Below are 7,678 nucleotides of genomic sequence, written 5' to 3' on the forward strand. Positions count from 1 at the left end.
AAACTGTCGTTTCCATAGAAACGCTACTCGATTTAAAAGGAGAAGTCATAGAACCCATAATATTTCATAGCGTCGAAATTTCTTTGTTAATTCGTCAATGTGAGTGTGCGAGGGATGTAGTAGAGAAGGAATAGTGCATCGGATAGGAGATACTCGTATCCCAAAAGAAAATCCTGTCGTTTCCATAGAAACGTGGCTCGATTTAGATGGAGTGGACATAGAACCTATAGTATATCATAGCGATCAGTTTCAGTGTTAATTCGTCAATTTGAGGGAGCGAGGGATGCAGAAAAGAAGGAACAGAGCATCGGAAAGGAGAGACTCCTATCCCAAATGAAAATCCTGTCGTTTCCATAGAAATGTTACTATATTTAGAAGGTGACGTCATAGAATCCACAGTATTTCATTGCGAAGCAATATCTGTGTTAATTCGTCAATTTAACGGAACGAGGGATGCAGTGAGGAAGAAATAGTGCATCGGAAAGGAGATACTCGTATCCCAAAAGAAAATCCTGTCGTTTCCATAGAAACGTTACTCGATTTAGAAGGAGAAGTCATAGAACACATAGTATTTCATAGCGACGCAATATCTGTGCAAAAACGTCAATGAGCGGGAACGAGGGATGCAGTAAAGATGGAGTAGTGCATCGGAAAGGAGATACTCGTATCCCAAAAGAAAATCCTGACGTTTCCATAGAAACGTTACTCTTTATAGAAGGAGAAATCCTAGAATCCATAGTATTTCATAGCGACGCAATTTCTGTGTTAATTCGTCATTGTGACGGAGTGAGTGATGCAGTAAAGAAGGAATAGTGCGTCGGAAAGGAGATACTCGTATCCAAAAAGAAAATCCTGACGTTTCCATAGAAATGTTACTGGATTTAGAAGGAGAAGCCATAGAACTGATAGTATTTCATAGCGACGCAATTTCTGTGTTAATTCCCCTGTGTGAGGGAGAGAGGGATGCAGTAAAGAAGAAATAGTGCATCGGAAAGGAGATACTCGTACCCCAAAATAAATCCTGTCGTTTCCATAGAAATGTTACTCGATTTGGAAAGAGAAGTCATAGGACCTATAGTTTATCATTGCGAAGCAAGTTCTGTGTTAATTCGTGATTGTGTGGGAGCGAGGGATGCAGTACAGTTGGAATAGTGCATCGGAAAGGAGATACTTGAAACCCAATAGAAATTCCTGTCATTTCAATAGGAACGTTACTCGACTTTGAAGGAGTATTTCATAGCGACGCAATATCTGTGTTATATCGTCAATATGAGGGAGCGAGGGATGCAGTAAAGAAGGAATAGTGCATCGGAAAGGAGATACTCGTATCCCAAAAAAAAAACCTGTCGTTTCCTTAGATACGCTACTCCATTTAGAAGGAGAAGTCATAGAACCCTTAGTATTTATGGCGACGCAATTTCTGTGGTATTTCGTCAGTGTGAGAGAGCGATGCATGCAGTAAAGAAGGAATAGTGCATCGTAAATGCGATACTCGTATCACAAAAGAAAATCCTGACGTTTCCATAGAAACGTGACTCTTTATAGAAGGAGAAGTCTTAGAACACATAGTATTTCATAGCGACGCAATCTCTGTGTTAATTCGTCAATGTTAGGGAGCGAATGAAGCAGTAAGGAAGGAATAGTGCATCGGAAAGGAGAAACTTGAATCCCAAAAGGAAATCCTGTCGTTTCCATAGAGATGTTACTCGATTTGGAAGGAGAAGCCATAGAACTGATAGTATTTCATAGCGACGCAATTTCTGAGTTCATTCGACAATGTGAGGGAGCAAGGGATGCAGTAAAGAACGAATAGTGCATCGGAAAGGAAACACTCGTATCCCAAAAGAAAATTCTGTCGTTTCCATAGAAACGTTACTCGATTCAGAATGAGAAGTCATAGAACCCATCGTATATGGTAGCGATCAATTTCTGAGTTAATTCGTCAATGAGAGGGAGCGAGGGATGCAGTAAAGAAGGAATACTTCATCGGAAAGGAGATAGTCGTATCCCAAAAGAAAATCCTGTCGTTTCCATAGAAATGTTACTCAATTTAGAAGGTGAAGTAATAGAACCCATAGTATTTCATAGCGACGCAATTTCTGTGTGAATTCGACGATGTGAGGGAGCGAGGAATGCAGTAACGAAGGAATAGTTCATCGGAAACAAGATGCTCGTATCCCAAAAGAAAGTCCTGTCGTTTCCATAGGTACGATACTCGATTTAGATGGAGAAGCCATAGAAACCATAGTATTTCATAGCGAAGCAATTTCTGTGTTAATTTGTCAATGTGAGGGACCGAGGGATGCAGTAATGAAGGAATAGTGCAACGGAAAGAAGATACTCGTATCCCAAAAGAAAATCCTGTCGTTTCCATAGAAACGTTACTCGACTTGGAAGTAGATGTCATAGAACACATAGTATTTCATAGCAACGCAATTTATGTGGTAAATCGTCAATGTGAGGGAGCGAGGGAAGCTGTAAAGAAGGATTAATGCATCGGATAGGAGAAAATGAGATAATCATAACCCAATAGAAAATCCTGTAGTTTCCATACAAACGTTACTCGATTTACAAGTTGATGTCATAGAACCCATAGTAATTCACAGCGATGCAGTACATGTGTTAATTCGTCAATGTGTAGGAACGAATGATGCAGTAAAGAAGGAAGAGGGCATCGGAAACGAGATAGTCGTATCCCACAAGAAAATTCAGTCGTTGCCATCGATACTTTTCTCGGTTTATAAGGTGATGTCATAGATCCCTTAGTATTTTATAGCGACGCAATTTCTGTGTTAATTCGTCAATGTGAGGGAGCGAGGGATGCAGTATAGAAGGAATCGTGCATCGGAAAGGAACTACTCGTATTCCAAAAGAAAATCCTGTCGTTTCCGTCGAAACGTTTCTCGATTTAGAAGGAGATGACATAGAACCCATAGTATTTCATAGCGACCCAATTTCTGTGTTAATTCTTCAATGTGAGTGAGCGAGTGATGCAGTAAAGATGGAATAGTGCATCGGGGAGGAGTTACTCGTATCCGAGGAGAAAATCCTCTCGTTTCCATAGAAATGTTACTCGATTTAAAAGGCGATGTCACAGATCCCACAGTATTTCATAGCGACGCAATTTCTGTGTTAATTCGTCAATGTGAGGGATCGAGGGATGTAGTAAAGAAGGAATAGTGCAACGGATAGGGAATAATGAGATAATCGTAACCCAAATGAAAATCCTGTAGTTTCCATATAAACGTTACTTGATTTACAAGTAGATGTCATAGAACCCATAGTAATACACAGCGACGCAATTTATGTGTTAAATCGTCAAAGGTAAGGAACCAGTAATGCAGTAAAGAAGGAATTGTGCATCGGAGAGGGGATACTCGTCTCCCCAAATTATATCCTGTCGCTCCCATAGAAACGTTACTCGATTTAGTAGGAGATGTCATAGAGCACGTGGTATATCATAGCGACCCAATTTTTGTGTTAATTCGTCAATCTGATGTAGCGAGGGATGCAGTAAAGAAGGAATAGTGCATCAGATAGGTGATAATGAGATAATCGTAACCCAAAAGGAAATCCTGTATTTTCCATAGAAACGTTACTCGATTTAGAAGGAGATGTCATAGAATCCATAGTATTTCTTAGTGCCGCGATATCTTTGATAATTCGTCAATGTGAGGTAGCAAAAGATGCAGTAACGAAGGAATAGTCCATCGGAAAGGAGATATTCGTATCCCAAAAGAAAATCCTGTCGTTTCCATAGAAACGTCACTCGATTTAGAAGAAGATGTCATACAACCCATAGTATTTCATAGCGACGCCATTTGTGTGTTCATTCGTCAATGTGAAGGAACGAATGATGGAGTAAAGAAGGAAGAGTGCATCGGAAACGAGATAGTCGTATCCCACAAGAAAATTCAGTCGTTGCCATCGATACGTTTCTCGGTTTATAAGGTGATGTCATAGATCCCTTAGTATTCTATAGCGACGCAATTTCTGTGTTAATTCGTCAGTGTGAGGGAGCGAGGGATGCAGAGAAGAAGGAATAGTGAATCGGAAAGGAGTTAGAGGTATCTCAAAAGAAAATCTTGTCGTTTCCATAGAAACGTTACTCGATCTAGAAAGACATGTCATAGAGCCCATAGTACTTGATAGCGACGCAATTTCTGTGTTAATTCGTTAATGTGAGGAAAGGAGGGATGCAGTAAAGAAGGAATAGTGCATCGGATAGGAGATAATGAGATAATCGTAACCCGAAAGAAAATCCTGTAGTTTCCATATAAACGTTACTTGATTTACAAGTAGATGTCATAGAACCCATAGTAATACACAGCGACGCAATTTATGTGTTAAATCGTCAAAGGTAAGGAACCAGTAATGCAGTAAAGAAGGAAGAGTGCATCGGAAAGGAGATAGTCGAAACCCACAAGAAAATCCAGTCGTTTCCATCGACACGTTTCTCGATTTAGGAGGTGATGTCATAGAACACATAGTATTACATAGCCACGCAATTTCTGTGTTAATTCGACAATGTGAGGGAACGAGGGAAGCAGTAAAGAAGGAATTGTGCATCGGAGAGGGGATACTCGTCTCCCCAAAGGATATCCTGTCGCTCCCATAGAAACGTTACTCGATTTAGAAGGAGATGTCATAGAGCCCGTGGTATATCATAGCCACCCAATTTTTGTAATAATTCGTCAATCTGAGGGAGCGAGAGATGCAGTAAAGAAGGAACAGTGCATCGGATAGGTGATAATGAGATAATCGTAACCCAAAAGAAAATCCTGTATTTTCCATAGAAACGTTACTCGATTTAGAAGGAGATGTCATACAACCTATAGTATCTCATAGCGACGCAATTTCTGTGTTATTTCGTCAATGTGGGGGAGCGAGGGATGCAGTAATGAAGGAATAGTGCATCGGAAAGGACATACTCGTATCCCCAAGGAAAATCCTGTCGTTTCCATAGAAACGTTACTCGATTTAGAAGGAGAAGCCATAGAACCCATAGTATTTAAAAGCGACGCAATTGCTGTCATAATTCGTAAATGTGAGGGAGCAAGGGATGCAGCAAAGAAGGAATAGGGCATCGGAAAGGAGATAGCCGTATCCCAAAAGACAGTCCTTTCGTTTCCATAGAAACGTTACTCGATTTAGATGGAGAAGTCATAGAACCCATAGTATTTCCTAGCCCCGCGATATCTGTGATAATTTGTCTATGTGAGGTAGGAAAAGATGCAGTAACGAAGGAATAGTGCATCGGAACGGAGATATTCGTATCCGAAAAGAAAATCCTGTCGTTTCCATAGAATCGTTACTCGATTTAGAAGGTGATGTCATAGAACCCATAGTACTTCATAGCGGCGCAAGATCTGTGTTAATTTGTCAAAGTGAGGGAGCGAGGGATGCAGTTAAGAAGGAATTGTGCATCGGTAAGGAGAAAGTCGTATCCCAAAAGAAAATCCTGTCGTCTCCATAGAAACGTTACTCGATTGAGAAGGAGAAGTCATAGAACCCAAAGTATTTCATAGCGACGGAATATCTGCGTTAATTCGTCAATGTGAGGGGGCGAGGGATGCAGTAAAGAAGGAATAGTGCATCGGAAAGGAGATAGTCGTATCCGAAAAGAAAATCCTGTCGTTTCCATTGAAACGTTACTCGATTTAGAAGGTGATGTCATAACACCCATAGTATTTCACAGTGACGCATTTCTGTGTTAATTTGTCAATGTGAGGGAGCGAAGGTTGCAGTAATGAACGAATAGTGCATCGGAAAGGAGTTAATCGTATCACAAAAGAGAATCCTGTCGTTTCCATAGAAATGTGACTCGATTTAGATGGAGAAGCCATAGAACCCATAGTTTTTCATAGCGGCGCAAGATCTGTGTTAATTTGTCAAAGTGAGGGAGCGAGGGATGCAGTTAAGAAGGAATTGTGCATCGGTAAGGAGAAAGTCGTATCCCAAAAGAAAATCCTGTCGTCTCCATAGAAACGTTACTCGATTTTGAAGGAGAAGTCATAGAACCCAAAGTATTTCATAGCGACGCAATTTCTATGTTAATTCGTCAATGTGAGGGAAGGAGGGATTTAGTAAAGAAGGAATAGTGCATCGGAATGGAGATACTCGTATCCCAAATCTAAATCCTGTCGGTGCCATAGCAACGTCACTCGATTAAGAAGGAGATGTCATAGAACACACAGTATGTCACAGCGACGCAATTTCTGTGTTTATTCGTCAATGTGAGAGAGCGAGGGATGCAGTAAAGACAGAATAGCGCATCCGAAAGGAGATACTCGTATCCCAAAAGAAAGTCCTGACGTTTCCATTGAAACGTTACTCGATTTAGAGGGAGAAGTCATAGAACCCATAGCATTTCATAGCGACGCAATTTCTGTGCTTATTAGTCAATGTGAGGGGGCGAAGGATGCAGTAAAGAAGGAATAGTGCATCGGAAAGGAGATACTCGTATCCCAAAAGAATATCCTGTCGTTTCCATAGAAACATTACTCGATTTAGTAGGACAAGTCATAGAACCCATAGTATTCCATAGCGACGCAATTTCTGTGTTAATTCGTCAATGTGAGGGAGCGAGGGATGCAGTAAAGAGGGAATAGTGCATCGGAAAGGAAATACTCGCATCCCAAAAGAAAGTCCTGTCGTTTCCCAAGGAAACGTTACTCGAATTTAGAAGGAGAGGTCATAGAACCCATTGTTTTTCATACCGACGCAATTTCTGTGTTAATTCGTCAATGTGACGGAGCGAGGGATGCAGTAAAGGAGGAATAGTGCATGGAAAAAGAGAAACCCGTATCCCAAATGAAAATAATGTCGTTGCTATAGAAACGTTACTCGATTTAGAAGAAGTCATAGAACCAATAGTATTTCATAGCGACGGAACTTCTATGTTAATTCGTCAATGTGTGGGAGCGAGGGATGCAGTCAGGAAGGAATAGTGCATCGGAAAGAAGATAGTCGTATCCCAAAAGAAAATCCTGTTGTTTCCAGAGAAAGGTTAGCCGGTTTAGAAGGAGAACTCATAGAACCCATAGTATATCATAGAGACGCAATTTCTGTGTCAATTCGTCAATGTGAGGGCGCGAGGGATGCAGTAAAGAAGGAATAGTGCATCGGAAAATAGATAGTCGAATCCCAAAAGAAATTCCATTCCTTTCTATAGAAACGATACTCGATTAAGAAGGAGAATTCATAGATCCCATAGTATTTTATAGCGACGCAATGTCTGTGTTAATTCGTCAATGTGAGGGAGCGAGGGATGCAGTAAAGACAGAATAGCGCATCCGAAAGGAGATACTCGTATCCCAAAAGAATGTCCTGACGTTTCCATAGAAACGTTACTCGATTTGGCAGGGGAAGTCATAGAACTCATAGTAGCTCATAGCGACGCAATTTCTGTGTTAATTCGTCAATGTGAGGGAGCGAGGGAATCAGTAAAGAAGGAATAGTGCATCGGAGAGGAGATACTCGTATCCCAAAAGAAAATCCTGTCGTTTCCATAGAAACGTTAGTCGATTAAGAAGGACAAGGTATAGTACCCATAGTATTTTATAGGAATGCAATTTCTGTTTAATTCGTCAATGTGATTGAGCGAGGGATGGAGTAAAGAAGCAATAGTGCATCGGAAAGGAGATAGTCGTATCCCAAAAGAAAATCCTCTCGTTTC

Source organism: Schistocerca americana, unplaced genomic scaffold (genome assembly GCF_021461395.2).
Source record: "Schistocerca americana isolate TAMUIC-IGC-003095 unplaced genomic scaffold, iqSchAmer2.1 HiC_scaffold_14, whole genome shotgun sequence".
Classification (NCBI taxonomy): Eukaryota; Metazoa; Arthropoda; class Insecta; order Orthoptera; family Acrididae; genus Schistocerca; species Schistocerca americana.